Source organism: Podarcis pityusensis, assembly GCF_964106645.2.
Source record: "Podarcis pityusensis genome assembly, chromosome: 5".
In the NCBI taxonomy this organism is placed as follows: Eukaryota; Metazoa; Chordata; class Lepidosauria; order Squamata; family Lacertidae; genus Podarcis; species Podarcis pityusensis.
The window spans coordinates 69,176,933-69,200,592 of NC_138032.1; the positions used below are offsets into that span (position 1 = coordinate 69,176,933).

General features: G+C 44.6%; 2 long non-coding RNA genes across 2 annotated transcripts in view; one reads left to right on the forward strand and one right to left on the reverse strand.

Moving 5' to 3' along the window:
* The window catches only part of LOC308476843, a 36,625-nt gene extending 17,262 nt beyond the window's left edge, over positions 1-19,363 (reverse strand). Inside the window, exons 1-2 of the long non-coding RNA XR_013986128.1 lie at positions 19,168-19,363; positions 15,748-15,916 (exon numbers count right to left, since the gene is read on the reverse strand). This is a non-coding gene — a long non-coding RNA (uncharacterized lncRNA). The remainder of the gene's footprint in view (positions 1-15,747; positions 15,917-19,167) is intronic.
* On the forward strand, positions 3,859-6,715 carry LOC308476849. The gene is made up of 2 exons (XR_013986135.1): positions 3,859-4,541; positions 5,445-6,715. It is a non-coding gene; the product is annotated as an uncharacterized lncRNA (long non-coding RNA).
* Positions 19,364-23,660: the final 4,297 nt, after the last annotated feature.

Sequence of the window (23,660 nt, forward strand, 5' to 3'; positions counted from 1 at the left end):
AAACTACATTAGTATTCTTAAGATTCGGTCCATGTGATGCATTGAAGATTGGGGTGGCGATCTCATTTATCCCGCGGTGCCATTTTGAGGGTTTACTATTGTGCCAAGCGAATTCATTTACTAAGGAGCACAGTGGGGCATTGCACCTATATAATCTGAATGGATGAATCTGCCTTATACAGAGTCAGACATATGGTGTGTATCCAAAACATGCTTGTCTCCTCGAACCGGCGCAGTTCGCCAAGGTCTCTGGGCCAAATGAGACGTGATCCCTATTCAAGCGATTAGCAGCTATGTGAATATGTGTACTTTTTAAAACGAGGCCCTGGGCTCCCAATCTTGTACCATTTGCCCCCTGCTGTGATCCTACTCAGTATTTGGGGGGGGGGGCATCCTGTGTCTGCTTTTTGCACCAGGAAAAAAGTTCTCCCAGAAGAGCTTTCCTTCTTTGCAAAGGCAAGCAAAGCTTCTGAGTCTTCCCCCACCCATAGTTTTAAGCTGGCTTGGAAGAAATGCAGCATTTAATTAACTAAACTTTCTAAGCCCAGAGGGCTTCTTCCAAGAAGGAATTCCATAAACATGGTGTTCCATAAATGTGGCTGCACCACAGAAAAAAGGGCTGCTATGCATCATCACCAGACTAGTAGCGGATCTATCAAAGGCATGCCAAGCAAACTTCCTTAATATTTATTACTCATTATATAATTAAGAGATAGGACTGCTCCACAAATTATGCTTCGTCGTATCAGAAAACACCGCAGTGATGGAGAAGGCATGTAGATTATGAGGGGCATCAACAGTTGCAATTCATTGACTGGGAAGTTGTGGCGGTTGATTGTAACTTCTCAGTGTGGGCGCATGCAATGAATCGCACATGTGTGCAGTCACCACCAGCAGTGATTTGCATGTGAACTGAATGTTATGTCCAGAAATGCTTGGGGGGGGGGGTGCCACATGAAATAGCCTTCCTCTAACAGGACCCAGTAATGTCATCTGCAACAACGTTCACAAAACCCTCTTCCAAAGTGATTTATGCCATCATCCGCCAAAGATGCTTCTACAAAGCATAGGCAGGGGAGTTCCATGCAAAAGAATACATCTGACGTCAGAAACAGCAATATTCATAAACCAGTGAGTGGACATTTTAACCTCCTAGGATGTCCTGTAACTGACCGTTCAGTAACAAAATAACTTCAAAGGGAAAATAGAAGGGAAACAGCTGAAGTTTAATGCCACGGCACTACACGCATGATGGCTTACCCAGGATATCTTATGACTGTTGCTTGGGCAAGGTTTCCTGTCCCATTAGAGGGGATGACTCTATTATTGTTTTAACAATCACCTGCTGCTGTAAAAGGTTAAAGGCATGCCTATTTAGCATATAATTAAGCTCTAATTATCAGAAATTTTTGCATATCATTGCCATTTAACTTCCACCTTCCAATTTCCTCCTCGTAGACCTGCCTATTAAGATTTCACTTCATGCATCAGACAGTGCGGATATGAAAGCTTATTCTCCAATCAATGTATTAATCTTTAAGCTGCCGCAAGATTCTCTGGTTGCGAGGCTGCCCTGTGAAAAAATTTACTCCCTGATAGCTCACAAATCAAACAAGGGTGGTGCGCAACATTATCAAACAATTTACAAAGCATAATAATAAAAATAAAAGAATCACAGAGAAGAATCATAATAACAGTCCCCACCCTATTTAAAGCCCATAGATTGTTTTATGGCCAAAGGCCATAGGTAAAGAAAATATTTTCCCCTTGAATCTAAAGACATGTAATGATTGCATCAAGCGAGCCAGCATTCCACGAACAGGGAGCCACCACAGAAAAGTCCCGTTCTCATGTTTCCGCCCTCCAAACCTCCTTGGGAGGGGGGACACAGAGAAGGGCTTCGGATGACAAGCACAGAGTCTGGGCTGGTTTGTATGGGAAAAGAGAATCCTTAAGATAGTGAGGTGACCCTGAGCCACGTAAGGCTTTACAGGTCATCACCAGCCTGGAAACTAATCGGCAGCCAGTGCAGTCGGGCCAAGATTGGTATTATATTCTCCACTCATCTTGGCCTTGTGAACAACCTGGCCGTTCAATTTTGCACCGGATGAAGTTTCTCAGCCATCTTCCAAGGCAGCCCCACATCTAACACATTGCAGTAATCTAACCTAGAGGTTACCACAGCATAGGCCACAGACATTAGACTACCCCTGTCCAGATAGGAGTGCATCTGGGCCACCAACTGAAGCTGACAGAAGGCATTCCATGCCACCGAAGCCACCTGGGCCTCAAGTGACAGCAATGGATCTGGGAGCATCCACAAGCTACGCACTTGCTCCTTAAGAGGGAGTGTAACCCCTTTAAAAGCAGACAGTCTCCCTCCTGAGAGTCGCCCACTAACGGTGCCTCAGTCTTAATTTGGATGGAGCTGCAGTTTGTTGGCTCTCATCCAGTTCATTACCGAGGCAAGACAACAGTCCACTAGCAATCCACTGCCACACCTTTAGCAGAGCTGTGTGTCATCAGTATATTGCTGACATGTCCTGCCATATTTCCTGAATATGTCCTACCATTGTTATAAATCTTGACTGTTATTTATGTAGAAATTACGGAAAGTTGATTCAGGCATTGCACAGATATAACTGCTCTCCCCTGTACTGGAAAATTGTATTGTGGCAGCTGAATGTATGAACATCCACTAAAGAGCATTTCATTTGAGGCAATGCTTAAGTTCTTTGTGTGATTTTAAATTCACTGATGTAAAACACCATGATGCTGCAGTGTGATTGGCTGTGACCCAGGGTCTGATGACTGTTGTCCGCATGTATGAATTGATTCCAATAATAATTAAAAAAGTTATACCCATGGCATTACACCTAGGATGTTCATTAACACAAACACACCATCAAGTAATGGTCATGCATGTGTCATAATAGTCACACGTATGTGCAATCATCAGGACAGATCCTGAAGCTGAGGCTCAAATACTTTGGCCACCTCATGAGAAGAGAAGACTCTCTGAAAAAAACTCTGATGTTGGGTAAGATGGAGGGCACAAGGAGAAGGGGACGACAGAGGACGAGATGGTTGGACAGTGTTACAAAAGCAACCAACATGATTTTGACGAAACTCTGGGAGGCAGTGGAAGACGGGAGTGCCTGGTGTGCTCTGGCCCATGGGGTCACGAAGAGTCGGACTGAACAACAACATGTGCAATCATCACACACAATGATCTAGATCCCAGTTGCATAAACCAATTGTTTTCTGCTGCCCTGGAGGCTTCAAGTTACAAGAATGCCAACTAAACCTCAGGAATAACTTCCTGGTGGCAAAAGCTGTTCAGCAGTGGAATGGTCTCCTTTGGAAAGTGGGTTTTTTAAAGCAAAGGTTGGAGGGACATCTGCCATGGATGCTTTAGCTGAGATACCTGCATTGCAGGGGATCGGAATAATGACCCTTGAGGTACCTTCCAACTCTCAGTTGAGAGTCGGATCAATAGACAAACAGGAGCTGCATGAGCTCAGTTTGGGCTACCTCCCCAATAAATGGGCTTGTGCCTCCCTTCTCCATTTCTGTTCTTGGTCCCTGCATTTCTTTCTCTGCTGCTGTTTCCCTGCCAGCTCTGGGCTCCGCTTCTCTCCTTGCTAATCTTCATTGCTGCATGTGCTGCTGCTGCTGCTGCTGTTTTTGTTTTGTGCCTCTCTCTGGCGAGGACACATTAGCTCACTCTTTTCTCAGAAAGCTGTGGGAACAGCCCCACCCTTGTTCCCTGCTCCGCGCATGTGTCCCCAGTCGAGAAATAAACAAGCCCTTGTTATAAATGGGCAGCCGGCTCAGCTGCCATTGTCGTCACGCTGCCTCTGTGCCATGCAAGCGCTGCCGGGAGGGGAACACTCTGTCTATAAAGTGCCGCGGGAACAAATTCCATTTGGAGCAGCGGTTGCGTTGGGGCCTGCAGGGAGCAGGTCAGGAGACGGCTTCAGGCCTGCCGCCTGCGCATTCCTGGTGTTCCCTTTGCACGCTGTTGCCCGGGAAACGGCACAAAGCTCCGCTGATAAAGCCAAATGTGAAAGGCAGTCCTGCTGAAGCAGTTTCCAGTGTGGGAGCCAGGAGAGCCAAATTCAGTGATGGGAGGAGCGGATCAGGCACAGTTACGGATGCCACTTGTGGATAGCTCAGCTGCCTAGAGCGTGGTGCTGATAACCCCAAGGTCACAGGTTCGCTTCCCTTAAAGGGCAGCTGCATATCCTTCCAATTCTATGATTCTACTCAATTTGCTGAGGTGTGCTCATCTCATTCAGGAGAGATGGGAACTATTTCCAACCCTAGGCCCACATTCCCTTTGGGCAACTGAACCTCCTGGGGACTACAAGCCTGTGGTGGGCAGGGCCAGAGGCCTGCATGGGTGGATCAAGGAATGCAAATATTACCTTTGCACAGCTGGTTTTGACCTAAGCACCGCTCTCCGTTATCCATCCAGGCATGCAAGAATCACTGTCAGAGTTCAAGAACACCTTCCAGTTAGGAGAAAACACCTCAAGGTGGGTGTGGCCTGGAGAGACTCCTGAGGGCCAGAGCGGGCTGCATTTGGCCTCCACCCCTCTTTCAATTCCCAGTAGTCCTGCTGGAGAGACAGCTCCACTGAACTCGCCTGGAACTTACTACTGAGCACCTGCACAGGACTGGTCTGCAATCTGTGATTGTTGCTGCAGTGGCCCAGCACATTTGAGTCTGCTGCTGGGGTGGGGTGCAGCCCAGAGCGTGATCAGTCATCAGATTGTATCTCTTTAGCATTGCACTTTGGGATTCCACAAGAATATGAATTGCCTAGCCTTGGTCCAACCAGCAGTCCAACTTTTATCTCTCGTCTGATAGGGAAGCTCAGAAGCAGGGCCTGAAGGCGACTGGCTCCCCTTGTTTGTTCCTGGACTGCGTATGTGGAGACTACATTTAGCAATCCAGGCTAACAGCACATTTCTCATTAAAGTACTAAAACCCTTCCTGTGATTGACCTGGAAAATCCATTTCCCTTTCCATCTATGTATCGCTTGTCCTTTCTCCTTCATTATCATCATCGCCATAAAAAAAACCAAACCCCAACAAGTATACTTGCAGCATGTTTTTTTATGAGTGGTGCTTACTGTATTTACTCTATTGCTCACCTTTTTCAACCAAATTATGTTGCAAAAATTAAGGTGTGCATTAGATTTGATGGCACATTTACATTTGCCAGCAAATACTTTTTTTTGGTTTCAAGGTTCTGGAAATTGAGGTGCGCATTAGGTTCAATGGCGCACTAGACTCGAGTAAATATGGTAAATTGTTTTTTGCGCTTTCCAGATCTGTAAACTCTTCATTGGCTAGAAAACACGTTCAGTTGTTTCAAAAGGCTCTCTTCTATGGCTTATCAAACTCTTAACATATTAAAACATCCTCTATTGCAGACTAAAAGGAACTCGAAGCATCACTGGAGAAAAATGTGTGTCAGAAGAGTTCCTCACATTTCTACAGCCTGGAGTCTGTGGTATTTTTGGAAGAATCAGCATGGTATGGCCGTGTCTTCTTGGTTATTCTGGAACAGAAAGCACTTGCTACTTTTTAAAGCCAGCAATGGCCTTGTTATAAGGCAGCCTTTGCCGACTATAGGTTTTCTGCTACAACTCCCATCAGCCCTAGGCAGCACAGCCAGTAGATCTCTTGCTGTATGTAACATACCAGCTTAGACCAGCGGTCCATTCATTCCAGGGATGGGGAACCTGTGACCATCCAGACATTGTGGGACTCTGGTTCCCATCAGCCCCAGACAGCAGGGTCAGTGGTCAAGGAGTTGTGGTCCACTGGCACCTAAAGGACCATACTGGTTCCCTATCACTTCAGCAAGAGACAATTTCTCTCATGCAAGCCTGAGAGCATGCAATCAATGCTCCATGGTCAAGGTCAAAGAAGTCTCTGCTTGATCAGTGCCGTCATGGGGAGCCCCTATTTCACCCACGTTCTTCCCATCAAGTGGCCTCTAAGTCCTCACAAGCAGGGCATGAAGGAGATGGTCTTTGCTAGAAGTTTGTCCCTCCCTAGCATCTGACATGCCTAGAAGTATACTGCCCCGGTATGTGGAGGCTCCATCTAGCTTCCATGTGATACAAGATAAAGCTTCCTATTTTTCCCTCTACTTCTAGCTTCTGAACTAGAAGTTGGAAGTACAGTTTATAAATTGAACTCATTTGCATCCAACTCTTCTTCCAAGGACCTAGGTAAGCAGCCGTTTAGCTTTTTACCTCGTTAACAACCCTAGGAAGTGGTGATGCTGAGATTTGCCCAAAGCCAAGGAACTCTGTGGCTCTGCGTGGAGGTTTGGTCCTCCCCCTTTCTCATCAAGTCAACACTATCTCCACTCTTGGTACCCGATTCCCCTACACCCACCCACCCCATAGAAACAAGCAAGCTTGGAAGAGTGTTCTTTTTAAATCAATCTTAGTGCTGTTAATGGGGCAATTCTACATTTGCACATATTGAAACAGATAAGCATTTGTTCTGCCTAGCTTTTAGCATGTGTGTTATCTACTATGGACTGAATATTTTCTGGTTTTATTGTTACTGATTTTTTAGATTGTTTTTAACTACTCTGGGATTTCTAATGGAAGGCGCTGTACAAAGGATTTAATATGCATGTTGCAGTTTCCTCCCCCTGCTCCAATAAGAAACAGATTTCACTGTCTGTGTGTCTCTGTGTGTGTCCATGCATGTGTATACTTAGGGACAGATCTCTTCCAAAGCATTCAGCTCACTCTTCCCTGACTAATTTCATCCACCAGTGTTGCAATAGGAAGACCTGCCGCTTCCATCTTCTGAACTCATTGACTCATCAACATCACTAGTGGGTTAACTCTACAATCATAGAATTGCTTTCTTCTCTGTGGGACTCCAATAAAGAAAGCCTTTATTATGGGACTGTAATGTAGTTCCATCTTTCCATTGCAACACTGGTGGTTGGAATGAGAAGAGTTCAAACTAGGGCAGGAGAAATGGAAAGCTTTGGGAAAGGCCTGGCTTGACCTCCTTGCCTGCCTGCACACACACACACACACACACACAAAATTTCTTATTAGTCCCACTGATTTCCCCAAGGACTATGGTGTTATGGCACTGCTATGATGGAATCTAGCATGAGTCCCATGACCCATGGGGAACTGGGTATGGATTGGCAGGCTCAGATGGAGATGAAGAATGAAGAAGCAGCAAGACAGAAGTTATGGGAACTGGAGATTGAGGACAGACGTTCTCCTTTTTGATGCCAGCTACTATAGAAGTAGCAGGTGGCGCTGTGGGTTAAACCACAGAGCCTAGGACTTGTCAATCAGAAGGTCGGCGGTTCGAATCCCCGCGACGGGGTGAGCTCCCGTTGCTCGGTCCCTGCTCCTGCCAACCTATCAGTTCGAAAGCACGTCAAAGTGCAAGTAGATAAATAGGTACCGCTCTGGAGGGAAGGTAAACGGCATTTCCGTGCGCTGCTCTGGTTCGCCAGAAGCGGCTTAGTCATGCTGGCTACATGACCCAGAAGCTGTACACCGGCTCCCTCGGCCAATAAAGCGAGATGAGCGCCGCAACCCCAAAGTCGGCCACGACTGGACCTAATGGTCAGGGGTCCCTTTACCTTTACCTTTACTATAGAAGTGGGAGCAGGAACATTGGCTCCTGGGGGGGGGGGGACCACATTGGCTGAAGAGGTCCTGGACTACTAGGGTAAAGGAGAGCAGCGGAAGCAGCAACATAGTGTCCTTGGTTCACCCCTCAAGGGTCCCCAGTCATCCTCCTGGATATTGAGAAAATCTCCCCGAAATAACCTCCATCTCACAAGAGCCAATGTTCATATTAAGGTTACCAGACGTCCCCGTTTCCTGGGGACAGTCCCCGAATTTACAAATCAGTCCCCTGACAAAATCCATCTATTTAGTAGGAAGTTGAAAAGTGTCCCCAGATTCATTGAAAAAAATCTGGTAACCTTCATTCACATACACTTGCTGCTGGAAAGATGAGCAACTGCAAATAGCCCTGTGTTTATATATTCTGCCTCACAATCCCCAATGAATGGAAGACTTTGACTTATGCATGCTGGAATTGCAATACACCCCACCCCCAAGTTGGGGGAACTACTTTTTGGAACTTCAGAGCCACTCCCATGGTTTTTTAAGGACCCTTTCTACTTCTTTACACTGAAAAGGAAAACAAGCCAGTAGAAGCTGCACCCCTCCCTTATTTCAGGTGATTTGAATACAGTTACAGTAGAATTAGTTTTTACTTACTGTTTGCAAGCCAGCATTGATTTGGAGTCCACATAAAGCCCATGCATAGGAACACAAGTATCTGCTTCCAGACTGTTGCTATTTTCAGGCAGGAATCAATCACAGGCCAGCAAATACAGGTTGCACAACTATAGTTGATTGGGCCGTTATCCAGAACAAACCCATCTGTGGCAAGGAAAGTGATGGGGAATTGCCCTGGAAAGTGTGAGATAGCCCTTGCTTTGATGTAAGATAATCCAATCAGGATGACTGCTCAATGAAACAGGTCATCTGGAAGTGCCCTACATGTCTACCAATCAGTAGCCATTCTCTGGGGTTTGAGGGAGGGACATTGCCTAGCTTTCATTCAAGACGCCAGGGAATGAACCCAATATTGTCAGCATGGAAAGCGTGTGTGTTCTACCACTGAGCTGAAGCTCTTCCCCTGCACTGCTGAAATCACCTGTGAACCTGTGGAGGTGCAATCGTCCACTGGCTTGAGAGTAAATCAGTAGGTACAAATATTCAGCAAAGTAAGCGAACACTGCAAGCCTTGTCAACAACACACACCCATACACTTTGCCAGGGTGCCAACTTGAATAAAATTTTGAAGGGGGGGGGAAGGTAAGCCCCGCCCCACATAATTGATCACAAGATGCAGCAGCAATGCCCATCAATTTTGGGGGCCCTTGGCCCTCTCAAATATTTTTTTGGGGGGAGTGTGATGGGACCTCCCCAGGAGTTGGTGTCTGTGCACTTTGCTGTCAACTTCACCTGCAAGTGAAGGTTTGGTGGTGGTGGGTTGTGCTGCTTATCCTTTGTAATTCTAGGGTTGCCAACTGATGAGAGATAAAGGGCCTAGTTTGCTCCAGGGCTTTTAACTGTAGTACTTAGCAGATGACTTTTTTCGCAGCACTGAGATGAATCATGTCTGCATTTCAAGCCATCATTAAAAGCACAGCCACAGTTGCCCAATTGTTAACCTACCTCAGTCCCACAAATTTGCTAAATGAGCCTCAACAATCACACCGATGTTTAACAACTTTTGGGTGGGGGACTTGCAAACCCTGCACTCATTTAAAAGTTTCTGTAAATTGCAACACTCAGTTACAACAGAGCCACTCTCATGTGGCTTGAAAAACGTGGGAAAGACCCAAGAAGGTGGATGTTTGAAACTCACACGCAGGCATTGTTTTAGCATTGCCAGATTGCTCTGAAATACCCCACTGCATTCGGATTCTGAGTGCTGTGAAGCAGATATACTTTATAAAGGAGAGTCCTCTGTTTTGAAGGGGTCCTTCATTCCTTCATTCATGCCTTTAAAAGTATTTCTGTACTGCCATATTAGGGCCCTCTACAGCAATGAATGGACAGTGTTCTCGAAGCTACAAACATGAGTCTGACCAAATTGCGGGAGGCAGTGGAAGACAGGAGTGCCTGGCATGCTCTGGTCCATGGGGTCATGAAGAGTCGGACACGACTAAACGACTAAACAGCAGCAATAAAATGCAAAACACCCCCCAAAAACCAATATAAATAGTCAATAAAGTGCCTTGGCTGATCAGTTCAAGTCTGCTTTAAAGAAAAGAAACCATAAAAAGGAATAGCAGAGGCTTTGATGTTGCCTAGATGTACTGAATTTCAATTTCAATTACAGTAGTTAGGTTGCATTTGGCATTAGTCATACTCAAAGTAGACTCATTGAGATTAATGGGCATAACTAGTCACCCTAGACTAGAGAGGTGGCCATAGATCTGCAGTCATATTTCAAAATCTGTACACAAAAGTTTGTTGAGCTTTTTTTGCAAAATTGCTTTGAAACAAACAATTTATATGTCTGGATTTTTATGACGTATGGCAACCTTATCTCCAGTGTCTATTTTAGCCTCACTCTCTGAGATCTTTTAACTTAAGGCTGACCCTCAAGACTTTGTATATTCAAAGCACTGAGCCTCACCGCACAAATGCTAGGGACAAACACGGTCAGTTTCTTCAGGTGCAGTAACTGGAAATGAATCCAAATGTGTTGCTTGCCTGTCATCACAATCAGGATTGTTGCCTGACTGGTATCACAAACACCCTTCCTGGCGAATGGCAAGGGAAGGGCTCACGTGAATAGGACTCATTCATTCCTCACCTGTTGAGACTTCGGGTGACTAATTTCCTTGCAGGGGTTTGTTTGTTTTATTCTAAGTGGCCAATGCCTTGACTCAAAATAGGCTGATGCAGTGTGGCATGACTCTCGGCTGGCCGAGCTACATTTCGATCCAAGGCAAACACACACAAGCCCCGCAGCTCGGATCCTTCTTGTTCTTTTTTATAAAAATCAAAATGACAATATGCATTTAGCATTTGTCAAAGGAGTCAGTGTTCCAAAGCTACCTTTAGTTAAAGATTTTAGGATCCAAGACAGCACCCAGTGGGAAATGTTTGTTTGTTTGTTTGTTTGTTTGTTTGTTTGTTTGTTTGTTTGTTTCAACCTGACTCTTCACCCTCATGGGTCCTCCAAGGCAGTGCACAACGTTCATTGATACAGTGGTACCTTGGTTTATGAACTTAATCCGTTCCGGAAGTCCATTCTTAAACCAAAGCGTTCTTAAACCAAGACGCGCTTTCCCATAACAGCGGGGGACTCAATTTACAAAGGGAACACACTCAATAGGAAGCGGAACATGTTCTGCTTCCAAGGCAAAGTTCACAAACCAAAACACCTACTTCCGGGTTTGCAGTGTTCTTAATCCAAGTTGTTCATAAACTAAGCTGTTCTCAAACCAAGGTACCACTGTACTATGGGCTTAGCTACACCTCCAATTCCCACCCCCCCACCCCCCAGGGAAACCCGCAAACAAATGGCAACTGGGTTTGCTGCAGATTGCTGTTTGTTCTGATTTACCACAAAAGAGCAGGTTTTCTGAGGGACGGTGGCAGGCAAAGGGAAAAGTCCTTGAACTCATGCCTAGAAAGTGCAGGGTAAGTGGAAAACCCTATTTTCCCCACCAGCGCCACTGCCACCAAGCTCGGAGAGGAGGATGAGCCAGCATTTGTCCCGAGCGGCAGCAGCAATGGGAACATCCCATTGCTCTCTCCGTGGCCGCTGCTGCTGGCCTTCTCCCTTGGGCAGATCAAAGCAGAGAGAGCAGACAAGAAGGCGGAGGAAAGACTGCCACATGACGTGCTGCCTCAGCGGGGTAGGCAGAGGGCACGGCCACCCTGGGTGGGAAGAAAGGGGGAGTGCAGCAGGGCACAAGGAGTCTTGAAAAAATGCTTTGTGCGTCCACATCTAATCTTGCCCCTTTCTAAAATTCATTTATTGCTGTTTACAAGACGAAAACCTCCCAAAGAATAAAATGAAGTAACACAAGAATTAAGGGGTTTTCTCAGGACAGTGAAGAACATGTGTGCTGAGTCCCACTGATGAAGTGGCGGTGACACTTGTCCTCCTTCTGATAGGAAATGCTCTACGACAAAAACGGTGGGTTGAGGAGCATCACTTGGGGAGGGGGGAAGGAATGAGAAATGTCCCTATTTTCATTTTAAAGGGTATGCCCCGTAGTCCTGACAGTCCGTAACTGACAAGAAGCTGAACTCAGAAGGAATAGGACCGGTGCAATTTACACCGAACGGAACTGAGATGCCAAAGAGCTTGGAAGGCTTCAGGCAAGCTGTGATCTGAGCCTCTTCTCAGCAGGAAGCGACAGTGTGGCCAGGATGTGATGTCACTGATTGCCATATTGCAGGCAGAAGAGGAGTGTTTCAGTGGAACTCTACATCAGGCGACTGGGCTGAGCCCTCCCATCTCTACTACACCTCCAGGGTTACACCAGCAATTAACTTTGAATCATCGGATGATATGAACAGGCTGGAAGACTCAAGCAAGGCTGACTCAGCAGGATATCTTACTTTTTTATGAAACCACACAGCCCCCAGAGCCAAAACGCCCCAGAAGAACTAGCACCTAACACGAAACATTGCTGAAACAATGACACAGAGTATCTACGACTACTGCCTCCTCCATCATTTTGTGGGAGGGGTACATAATTTGCATACTAGAAAATGAGGTTTGAAGGATTAAAGTGGACTTAAGTGCTCTGGTGCAACAGACTCCCTTTCTGAAAAACAGAAAAGTGACAAGGAAATGCACTAAAAAGTGTGAGATAAACAACTGATTGGCAGGACGATGTATAGCCTCCACACAAGTAAATTATGACGGGTGCTGATTGTCGTATAACTTCCACAAATTAATCACGGTGCACAATAAAGAATGGACTTCATATAACCTCCATGTAGGCTTTGGGCAAGAAGATCAGGACGATGAACAGGTCACCTGTAGGAGCCTTGAGACGCATCCGTTGGATTAGTCCAAATATTATAAATGTATTTATTTATTTATTTGTTAAATTCCTATCTCACCTTTCCTCCTAAAAGAGCCCAGGGCAGACAACGAACTAATAAAACAATGCTGTACATTTAAAAATAAAATAAAGATATGTTTTAAAATAAAAAAACAAAACGCTAAGAACATCTAAAAACATTTCAAAACAGTCACACACCCACACAGCTAATAATTTCAAGGTTGCCAGGAACAATATCTTTCAGCCATCAAACGACTGGATGAACAGGAATGGTTTTTTAAAAAATTCTTCCTGAATGTTAATAATAAGGGAAGCAACAGAGAAGGAACAAATTGCACTACACCAGGGAGGGTATTCCGCAAACAGGGAATTATCACCAAGAAGGTCCTGACGTGGGTTAACACTAACTGGGCAGCACCCAACACTACAACCACCCAAAGGGTCTCCCCTGGCAATCATAAGGTCCAAGATGGTTGATACTACGGAAGATGCTCCTTTAGGTATTTGGGTCCCAAGCCATTTAGGGATTTGTACGCTAGTACTATTGGGAAGGGGCGTTTCCGTGCGTTGCTCTGGTTTGCCAGAAGCGGCTCAGTCATGCTGGCCACATGACCCGGAAGCTGTACGCCAGCTCCCTCGGCCTGTAAAGCGAGATGAGCGCCGCAACCCCAGAGTCGGCCACGACTGGACCTAATGGTCAGGGGTCCCTTTATCTTTACTATTGGGAAGGACCATAACTCAATGGTGGAGCATCTGCAAGGTCCCAGTTTCAATTCCCTGCATCTCTAGGTAGGACCAGGAGAGAACCGTATCTGAAATCCTGGAGTTGGGAAGCCACTTGAAAACCCCTTGTTAAGTGAACTCACATGAATAACACAGCTGGAGTCAAGAGACAAAAGTCTTGAGAATGCTTTACTGAGGAAACTGAACAAAACCATATACAATTTAAGGAGAAATTAGTCTTCCTTAGTTCAGGCCTTGTACATAGCAGGAAGACATTCAGCAAAAACATACCACAGGAAAACTCCCTTAGAACTACAGGCCAATCAGAGCATGTGCCACCTCAGTGAAGATCATGCTACTCAGCCTGGTTGCTAAGCGACACCATCACCACCCATGGGTAGCTGAGTGAGAACAAAATCAACCCTTTACATTACAGACTGAATGATTCCCTACCGTTGTACTTCTCATTACTCCTAGGGAAGAAAGCTGGGAAATAAATACCTTAAACAAATTTTTTTGGAAAAGATGTCAGTTCTCAAGACACCCAAGTAAGATCAGAAACAGCTATGTTATTCATTTATTTCCCCCTTGTCCAGGATAAGAGGGTCCCCTGAATCTGGCAGCAAAATTGTCCGCCCATAGAATGACCTTTATATAAATAATCCCTCCTATTTTAAATGCTCTACCTAGCAGACCAGATAAGCTACGTTGAACAAAAATCAGAAATATAAGAGCATTAAGTAAAGCGTCTGTTTTTTGAAAAGGACATCATAACCAATGTACTGGAATTGGAAGGTTTCAGTTGGTGCAAGTTCCAGACAGTGCAGGAGAGTCAGCCTTAATGGCCTGGGGTAAAAATACGTGATGAATGTCACACTGACCATTCTGTTCAGAGGAGTGGTTTTTTTTATAAAAAAAAGTTCTTACTGCACCTCTTGCCTCTGTTGCTTCATAAGCTCCTGCCAGTTACAAGCCAATTCACAGGCTTCTTGTGACTCATGGAGCCACCTGGGGAGTGTTTAGAGAACCCTGACTCCTCATTATTCACTTTTTACAATTGCTTCAGATGCTATTAGCCAATGTCCAGTAAAAAAAAGAAGAAAATCCCAGGCTGTTACACGTAGACAGAAGACACTCCACACACACCCCTTGACCAACACCCACTTCACACATGATAGGAATTGGCAGCTACGTGCCTGGATCCTGCATACAAGACTTAAACTCTTAGCTATTTATTAACTGAATCTATATAGCTGCCTCTAGATGGGCCACAAAGCAAAATAAATACAATATAAGACAATAAAAACTAACAACACAACTAAAGCAGGAAAACATAGCTCTTTCACTCTCTTTTCTACATATACTTCCTGTTGGATCCCAGAGCCAACTTTTAAAGCAGGATCATATTACTTTTGAAATAAAAAAATTAAGGTCTTGTATATATAATAAATGTTCATAAATGTATCAAGCAAACATGTACATAAATATATAAACCACATGTCTGAAACACAGGAAAACCACCCTGAAACCATTTTGACTCCCAAATTGACCTCAAATATTTCTCTGCAAGGTCAAAGGAAAATGGAAAAGCCTCCCCATTGTCTTTTCATTCACAAATCCTGTCTTAAGGGTATGCCTGTGTATGAATAGGGTGAGCCTGTGACCTGGCTCAGGAACTAAGTACCGTATTTATCATTACAAAAGACTGGCCAGGCTCCCCAGAGTATCCAATCATGTAACCATTAACAGGTAACCTGCCAGACAGGAGATAAACAACGCACGCAGCTTTCTGTTGTAGACCGCCTCTTCTGTGATGTAGGTATGATGTTTCTTGGGGTGGTCTTGGACTCCAGGGTGGGCAATTTAAAATGCCTATATAAGGGCGGGCACACCTTTGTTCTGGGTCCTCCTCCTTTCCTGCGTGTGAGGGGAGCACCCTGTTGCAACAGTTCAATAAAGATCAAGCTTACGAGCTGCTTTGCTTCTCAGTATTCTCTGGTTGGCTTCTGTTATATTTTCCGACCGATGGAGAACCTACAAAGGACTCTGTAAGGGCTCTTGTGTCCCCTATAAGGGAATAAGGGCAGATTTTTGTTTATTACACTTTAAAAAGTCATAGCTTCTCACCAAAGAATCCTGGGAACTGTAGTTTATTAAGGGTGCTGAGAGTTGTAGGGAGACCCCTATTCCCCTCACAGAGCTACAATTCCCAGATAACTCTGCACAAACTACAGTCCCCAGGATTCTTTGGAAGAAGCCATGACTTGTTTAAAGTTGTGTGATACTGCTTTAAATATAGGTGCAGGCCTCAGGTGGCCCATCCCATTTTACCGCCTGAAGCAAAACAGGAATGTGCTGTCCCCTGCTGCCCGCTTTGCCCAAGTCTCACTTACCAGGGTCATGAAGCAGCAGCTTCTGACAAGATCTCGCAAGAGCTTGTGAGATCTCATGAGACCTCACTGGAAGACGCCATCGCCGAGGTGGGTGGGCACCCACGGTGGTGCCACCCCAGAGGATTTCACCATTCAAGTGGGCTTCTACAGTCCGCCTCATGAGTGGACACTGGTGCAAGGAAAAAACAGAGAGTGCAGATGAGGCCTCAGTGTGTGGTCCTAGAAACAGAGGCAGATATTATTGGATTGCAGTTCTCATCATCCCTGCCTGTTGCCCATCCTGGCTGGAGCTGATGGAGGTTGTAGCCCAAAACATCTGAGAGGAAGCAGGTTGGGGAAAAGGCTGCACCTTGCCTGGAATGTCACAGGTAATTTGCCTACAGGCAAACAAACACTACCTTGGGGAAAATGTTAATATAGGAATCTGCCTTAAGTGAGAGCTGGACCATAAAGAAGGCTGATCAACGAAGAATTGATGCTTTTGAATTATGGTGTTGGAGGAGAATCTTGAGAGTCCCATGGACTGCAAGAAGATCAAACCTATCCATTCTGAAGGAAATCAGCCCTGAGTGCTCACTGGAAGGACAGATCCTGAAGCTGAGGCTCCAATACGTTGGCTATCTCATGAGAAGAGAAGACTCCCTGGAAAAGACCCTGATGTTGGGGAAAATGGAGGGCACAAGGAGAAGGGGACGACAGAGGACGAGATGGTTGGACAGTGTTCTCGAAGCTACCAGCATGAGTTTGACCAAACTGCGGGAGGCAGTGGAAGACAGGAGTGCCTGGCGTGCTCTGGTCCATGGGGTCACGAAGAGTCGGACACGACTAAACAACTAAACAACAACAAGCCTAGAATGATCTTTTCCAAGCACATGCTTCACATTCAGAAGATCCCAGATTCATCCCTTAACAAAGGTGTGTAAGTGGTCTGAAGTTGTAGAGGGTTGAAGACCCATTATTATTTCTTCAGTACCCAGCAGTGTCCCTGTCTCCATTGTCCTAGAACTGCCCAACTGTCATGAAAGGGGAGCTTTTTAGACACTTACAATAAGCATTAGAATCATATAATTGTAGGGTCAGAAGGGACCACAAGGGTCATCTAGTCCAACCCCATGCAACGCAGGAATCTTTTGCCCAACGTGGGGCTTGAACCCTTAACTCTGAGATTAAGAGTCTCATGTGCTGCCAACTGAGTTATTATTATTATTATTATTATTATTATTACTACTACTACTACTACTACTACTACTACTATTACTATTATACCACCATTTATCTGAGGATCACAGGGTTTTTTAACAGTATAAAAACACCAATTTTATCCCCCTTTCTGCAGATTGGAGCCAATGACAGTCAATGGAGGCGTGTAAGTCACAGAGAATTGGTTCCTAGGGTCACTCTGGAGAAAGTACATAGGAAGAACACAGAGGAGCTGTTCCACATGCTCCAAAGTTTAGCATTTAGGAACTAAAAATACAAGGGGCTTCCATTTCGAGAGAATAGCGTGCAAGTTCCATTATGTGCAATGGAACTTAAAGGGAAACACAACCAAAGTGACTTCAAAATAAAATATGCACAGAAAATAGCTCTCACTGAAAGGGAACACATGGAAATCTGTATTAATTGTTGCAACACATCCCTAATAATAATTATTGCATGATGACAGGATTATGGTTTAACTTAGAAGTTTGCAGAAGGGGCGTGGCTATCAGGGTGTGTGGCTGTGGGGGCATGGCTACGGCTGTGCACTTCCGAATTTGCCACTACAGTGGTGCCTCGCAAGACGAAATTAATTCGTTCCGCGAGTTTTTTCGTCTTGCGGTTTTTTTCGTCTTGCGAAGCACGGTGTCAGAAAAGCTTTGGAAACGCTTCAAAAATCACCAAAGTCCTCAAAAACCTCAAAAAAGGCTACCACACCACGTGCTATGAGTTGCTCCTCGAAGTCAAGTCGCAACTGTATTAACGGTTTTAAGAAAAAGGAAACAAACTTGCAAGACGTTTCCGTCTTGTGAAGCAAGCCCATAGGGAAAATCGTCTTGCGAAGCAACTCAAAAAACGAAAAACCCTTTCGTTTTGCGAGTTTTCCGTCTTGCGAGGCATTCGTCTTGCGAGGTACCACTGTACCACACTGTTCCTTACCATCTTCATTTTAAAAAGTTGCTGTCATATAGACTTCTGCTTGAAACCCTAGAAAGCTTCTGCCGCCAATCAGAGCACATGGTGCTTTGCTAGATGGACAAGGAATCTGACCTCACATAAGGCAAACCGTCATTTGCATGTTGCCTAGAAAATGCTGGCTCTGAGCTATAGTTCTTCCCCTTTTTTAATGTTTCAATTGGTGTTGTGTAATCATCCGCTCACACTTTTTCTTTCCCGGTACTATACGACTTTATGACGCTGTCTTACATTGAGTCACACTACTAGCCTGTCTAGTCCAGCATACTTTTTTTGCTGTAGCAAAGGGACGCTTGAGCAATTTGATAGCTGCAAACTGGTGCATCCAGCTGCAGTCCAGGTACTCGCTGCATTCCTCACTTGCTGAATATTCTTGGCTCAAAACTACCTGAATCCTTAAAAGTCTGGGATGCAAATTTTCTCAGCCCTCTAGCACAGTGTTTCTCAACCTGTGGGTCCCCAGATGTTGTTGGACTACAACTCCCATCATTCCTAGCCAGCATGACCAGTGGTCAGAGATGATGGGAGTTGTAGTCCAGCAACAGAAGCAATTAATTTAGTGTTAACTTTAGAAGTGTATATTCAATTCTGACCAAACTAAGCTTCCTTATGTATACAGTGGTACCTCGGGTTAAGAACTTAATTCGTTCTGGAGGTCCGTTCTTAACCTGAAACTGTTCTTAACCTGAAGCACCACTTTAGTTAATGGGGCCTCCCGCCGCCGCTGCCGCATCTCTAACCTGAAGCATCTGTAACCTGAGGTACCACTGTATTGTAGTTTGGTCAGAATTGAGTATACACCTCTGGTAAATGAGCTACCATAGCTGCTAGAGGGGCATGAAAATGTGTGTTCCGGGCTTTTTAGACTCATCTACCCATATACTATCTGAAACCAAAGGGATGCATAGTTGTCAGATGTGAAATATATTGATATTATTTTCAGCTCTCCAACTCCTCTAGTAAGTGCTGCTGGTTTTTTAAGGGGTATTCGAGGGTTCCTGGAGGTTTAGAGGGTATTTGCAGGCTTTTCCAATGGTGTTTCAAATATACGTGATTTCACATAAATACGCGGCACCTCGGAACGTAACCCCCCTGTAAATGGGGAGTTGCCTGTATAGGGTTAGGAATAAAGTTTGTTAAACCTTTTTTATCCTGTTCAGCTGCACACGACAGCTGACCTCTTTCTACCCCTCTAGAAATGAGCAGGCCACACACTGTGAGGTAAGGTTAAAATGATTTACTTACAGATTTAAGGTGTCAGTCTTGCATTGCTCCATGCAGCAGCAAGGATAATACCGGGGAAATACTGTCAGATACAAAATACAGAATATAGTTCCAAACGCTTGTTGTAAGCTTGGAAGCAACCTTACACATTTCCTCCTTCATTGGTTAAATGTTGCAGAAAGAGAAAGAAAGGAAGAGGAAGGGAGCTTCACTTCCTCTCTGGAGAAGAGGGGGCGTGACTTAACTGAGACAATCTAGCAATACTACTCTGTAGTCCTTAACCCCTTCATGCATTAACTAGCAGTTGTGGATAGTTATGTTTGACTGCAATCTCCCACACAAGCAAATCAGGATAAGTGTTCCTTGTCCTATAACTGTCCCACAAATATAAAAGAATGAATGCTCAATAAAAGAGCAGAACGTAGTCAGACTCTGTGTAAGGAAATCAGGATGAATTGTCAATAAACACCTTTCAATACCTTTTCCCATCACTTTCCAAAGCACAGAAAATCTGATGCTTTTTAAAGTGGATTTGTTGCACTAGGGTGACAGAACGCTTTCATCCAATTTAATTGCGTAAATCTATAATTACTGTACAGTGGTACCTCTGGTTACATACTTAATTCGTTCCGGAGGTCCGTTCTTAACCTGAAACTGTTCTTAACCTGAAGCACCACTTTAGCTAATGGGGCCTCCCGCTGCCGCTGCACCGGCAGAGCACGATTTCTGTTCTCATCCTGAAGCGAAGTTCTTAACCCAAGGTACTATTTCTGGGTTAGCGGAGTCTGTAACCTGAAGCGTATGTAACCTGAAGCATATGTAACCCGAGGTACCACTGTATGTACTTGAATTTATCCCACAAAATACTGACCGAGGTGAGAAAGCAAGTACTTGTCACATCCATACTGTAAAGCACATTCAGTGCACATTTAAAGCACATAGCTTTCCCCAGAGAATCCTGGGAGCTGTAGATTGTTAATAGTGCTCTGTGAGGAATGAACTACAATTCCCAGAATTCCTTGGTAGGAAGCCATGGGCTCTAAATATCAGGTGTCTGGGGGGGTGCAGGGGTACACATACCCTTAAACATTTTATGAATCTAAGTTTTGCCTCATTGACGGGCAATATTTCAATATGAGTAGGAAAATGAGAGTACCCCTAAACATATTTTTTTAGGGAGGAAAGCACTGGGTGTGGGGGTATCCACAGTGGGTTTCAAGCCCAAAACGGCTGTACTGTGTGCTTTCACTCAATGAGAAAATTGAGCCCAAGACACACCTCTCTCATAGAGGCAGATATGCATTATGTGATAGCCATTAGTCAAAGAAAACAAAAGATTATACAGCTCCACAAACAGTCATAAATTGACACAACTCAGAGTCAAATTCTTCTACTTTAAAAAAAAAAACTTTTAATGGAGTTTATATTTCCCTGGATACATATTTTAAATCTATTTAATTAGTATATTGATTGTTAAATTCCACTTTGACCATTTTAATGTTTATGTGAAAATTATGCTGACATTTTGGTTTTACTATGCTGGCTGTTTAGCCACAATAAACTGCAAACTGCATTTACATTATGTGGAAGATGTGGAGATGGTCATTTTTAAAGTTTGCAGGGCTTAAGCCTTGTAGGTTAAAACTCCATATATTTACTTGTCTCTGTGAACACACAGAGAAAAACAGCCTTAATGCTGGTTATAATGCACTTATAGAAATTATAATATCTTGCTAGTAATTTTTCATTATTTGGAATAACTGTGTTACTTATAGACGTATATTCCATATTGCAATTTCAAATATTTTTTTCCTTTTATTTTTGTTTTGTTTTTTCTTTCTTTTACTTTATTTTCTCACTGAAAATTTTCAGTAAAATGTAACAACAGTAAAAAGGTCTGGTGCTGAAGGCATTGCTTTAAAAGGATCCCATACTGTCCCCTCCAACGTTATGGAAAGTGATAGTCTTGTTTATCATCTTGAGGTTCCCAAGATGCATTGCAGCTAACCTAGCCTGGTCAGCCTTTCACTGCTACGGTTACTACCCGTGGAAGATCCCCTTTCATCCATAGCATCTAGGACAGGGGTCAGCAAACTTATTCAGGTGGGGGCCGGTCCACTGTCCCTCAGACCTTGTGGGGGGCCGGACTATACTTTGAAGAAGAAAAAATGAACGAATTCCTATGCCCCACAAATAACCCAGAGATGCATTTTAAATAAAAGCACACATTCTACTCATGTAAAAACACCAGGCAGGCCTCACACGACATGTTCTACTCATGTAAAAACACACTGATTCCCGGACCGTCCGCAGGCCGGATTTAGAAGGCGATTGGGCCGCATCTGGCCCATGGGCCTTAGGTTGCCTACTCATGATCTAAGATAACGTTAACATGAGCCACAGCTAACCTCGGTGTGCATGGGGTGAATGCCTTTATAAGGAACTTACCCCTCCTCTCCTCGTGAACTTTCTTAATAAGTGGGATGAGTCAAGACTTTTCACTTCTGAAAATCAGATACTGCCCATGTCAGTGCTTACTGAGCATGCCTTCATGATGTAACTGCTGCGGCAAAAGTGGTGGCCTGTGTTGCACGGAATTGCTTTGCATTGCAGCATGCATGCCAGCGCCACATGACTTCAACTGTTGGTGTCATGAGAGACAGGAGGCCTTTCCTGGGTTGCTCTGCTCACCACTGACAGCTCATCCTATCTAGCTGTGTTATGAGTCAATGGTTGCCTTAAATACCCTGCCTAGCAATCCTGGTTCATCTTGACCTACAACTGCTAAACGGCTGCTGTGACTTCCTTGATTGTACTAAACTCTCATTATTATTGTTAACATCATAATCACAGAGTTGTAGAATTGTAGAGTTGGAAGGGACCCCCAGAGTCATCTAGCCCAACCCCCTGCAATGCAGGAATCTTTTGCCCAACGTGGGGCTCGGACCCACGACTCTGAGATTAAGAGTCTCATGCTCTACTGACTGAGCTAAATATTCTCCATCTGTTTATCAGTTGCCTTCCAAACAACCATCCTAAAGTGATTTACTCTAAAGATAATTAAAAACTCTAAAACAGCAAATACATGTTAAAACCATACAAAATAGGCACTCAGCGATGGCCCATTTATCTGGCTGGGAAAGCCTGTTGGAACAAAAATCTCTTCCATTGTTTCCACAAATTGCAGGCAGTGGGTGGCTGCCAAATCTCAAAAGGAATGCTATTTCACAGAACAGGGGCAGCCACACTAAAAGCCCTGCTCTGAGTTATTGCGGAGTGGGCTTCTAAGATATCTAGGATTTGCAGCAAAAAAACCTCTCTGCAGCAATTCATTGAATGGTCTCTCAGGTAGCCTGGCCCAGAGCTGTATAGAGCTTTATATGTTAATACAGGGGTAGGCAACCTAAGGCCCGGGGGCCGGATGCGGCCCAGTCGCCTTCTCAATCCGGCCCGCAGACAGTCCAGGAATCAGCGTGTTTTTACATGAATAGAATGTGTCCTTTTATTTAAACTTCATCTCTGGGTTATTTGTGGGGCATAGGAATTCATTCATTATTTTTTTTCAAAATATAGTCCAGCCCACCACAAGGTCTGAGGGACAGTGGACCAGCCCACAGCTGAAAAGGGTTGCTGACCCCTGTGTTAATACCAGCACCTTGAACATGACCAGGTAGCAGATTTTCATCCAAACTGCCTCAGGGGTTTTTGAGGTGGCAAATGGTGATGTCAATCATGTGACTGATCCTTGTGTGTTTGCTTTTCGTTTACTAAATAACAGTTGCTGGAGGAGGCTCCAGACTGGGACCACAGTCCGGAAGAATTTAACATTAGTCCCTGCTACAGTTCCACTCTGGTGTCTTTGTGGTTGCTATTTGCCTTGGGAGGAAAGTTGACACTGGTGTTAATTTATTAAGATATCTCAGAGTAAACGTAGCATAATCACCCCTCTCTCCATTGATGGGCTGTGTCCAATATTAGTCCTACTCAAAGTAGACCCACTGAAATGAATGGGCATGAACTCGGGTCTATCCATTTCAGTGGATCTACTCTGCGTATAACTTAGCTGGATGCAACCCAGTGTTGCTTAACTCAGGGAGAATATTTAACTCTGAGCATTCAATTTCTAATGACCTATCTTAACAATAACAAAGGATTGGAAAGCAAGTTGGCTTAAATCCAAAATCTTTGGTTTAATGATTTCTGGTTCATGGCTGCTCATTGCCTCAAAGTCAAGGTGGCACCTTGCCTCTGTAGTATTCTGTGGGTTTGTGAAGGGTGCTCAGTATGTGGGCAAACTTTGCAATGGGTCTATCCTAATACCAGGAGTCAATGAAATTTCAATAGCTGTACTTATTTGTGAAAAAACAGCTCAGCAAAACAACTGTGACTTATTCCATAGGGAAGAAAACAAAGGTTCCAACTGGTTGCCACTGAGCTACGGAGAGAACCACACCGAGAGTCTCCATCACAGTCAGGCATGTCTCTCAAAAAGACAGGCCACACACACTTTCCCC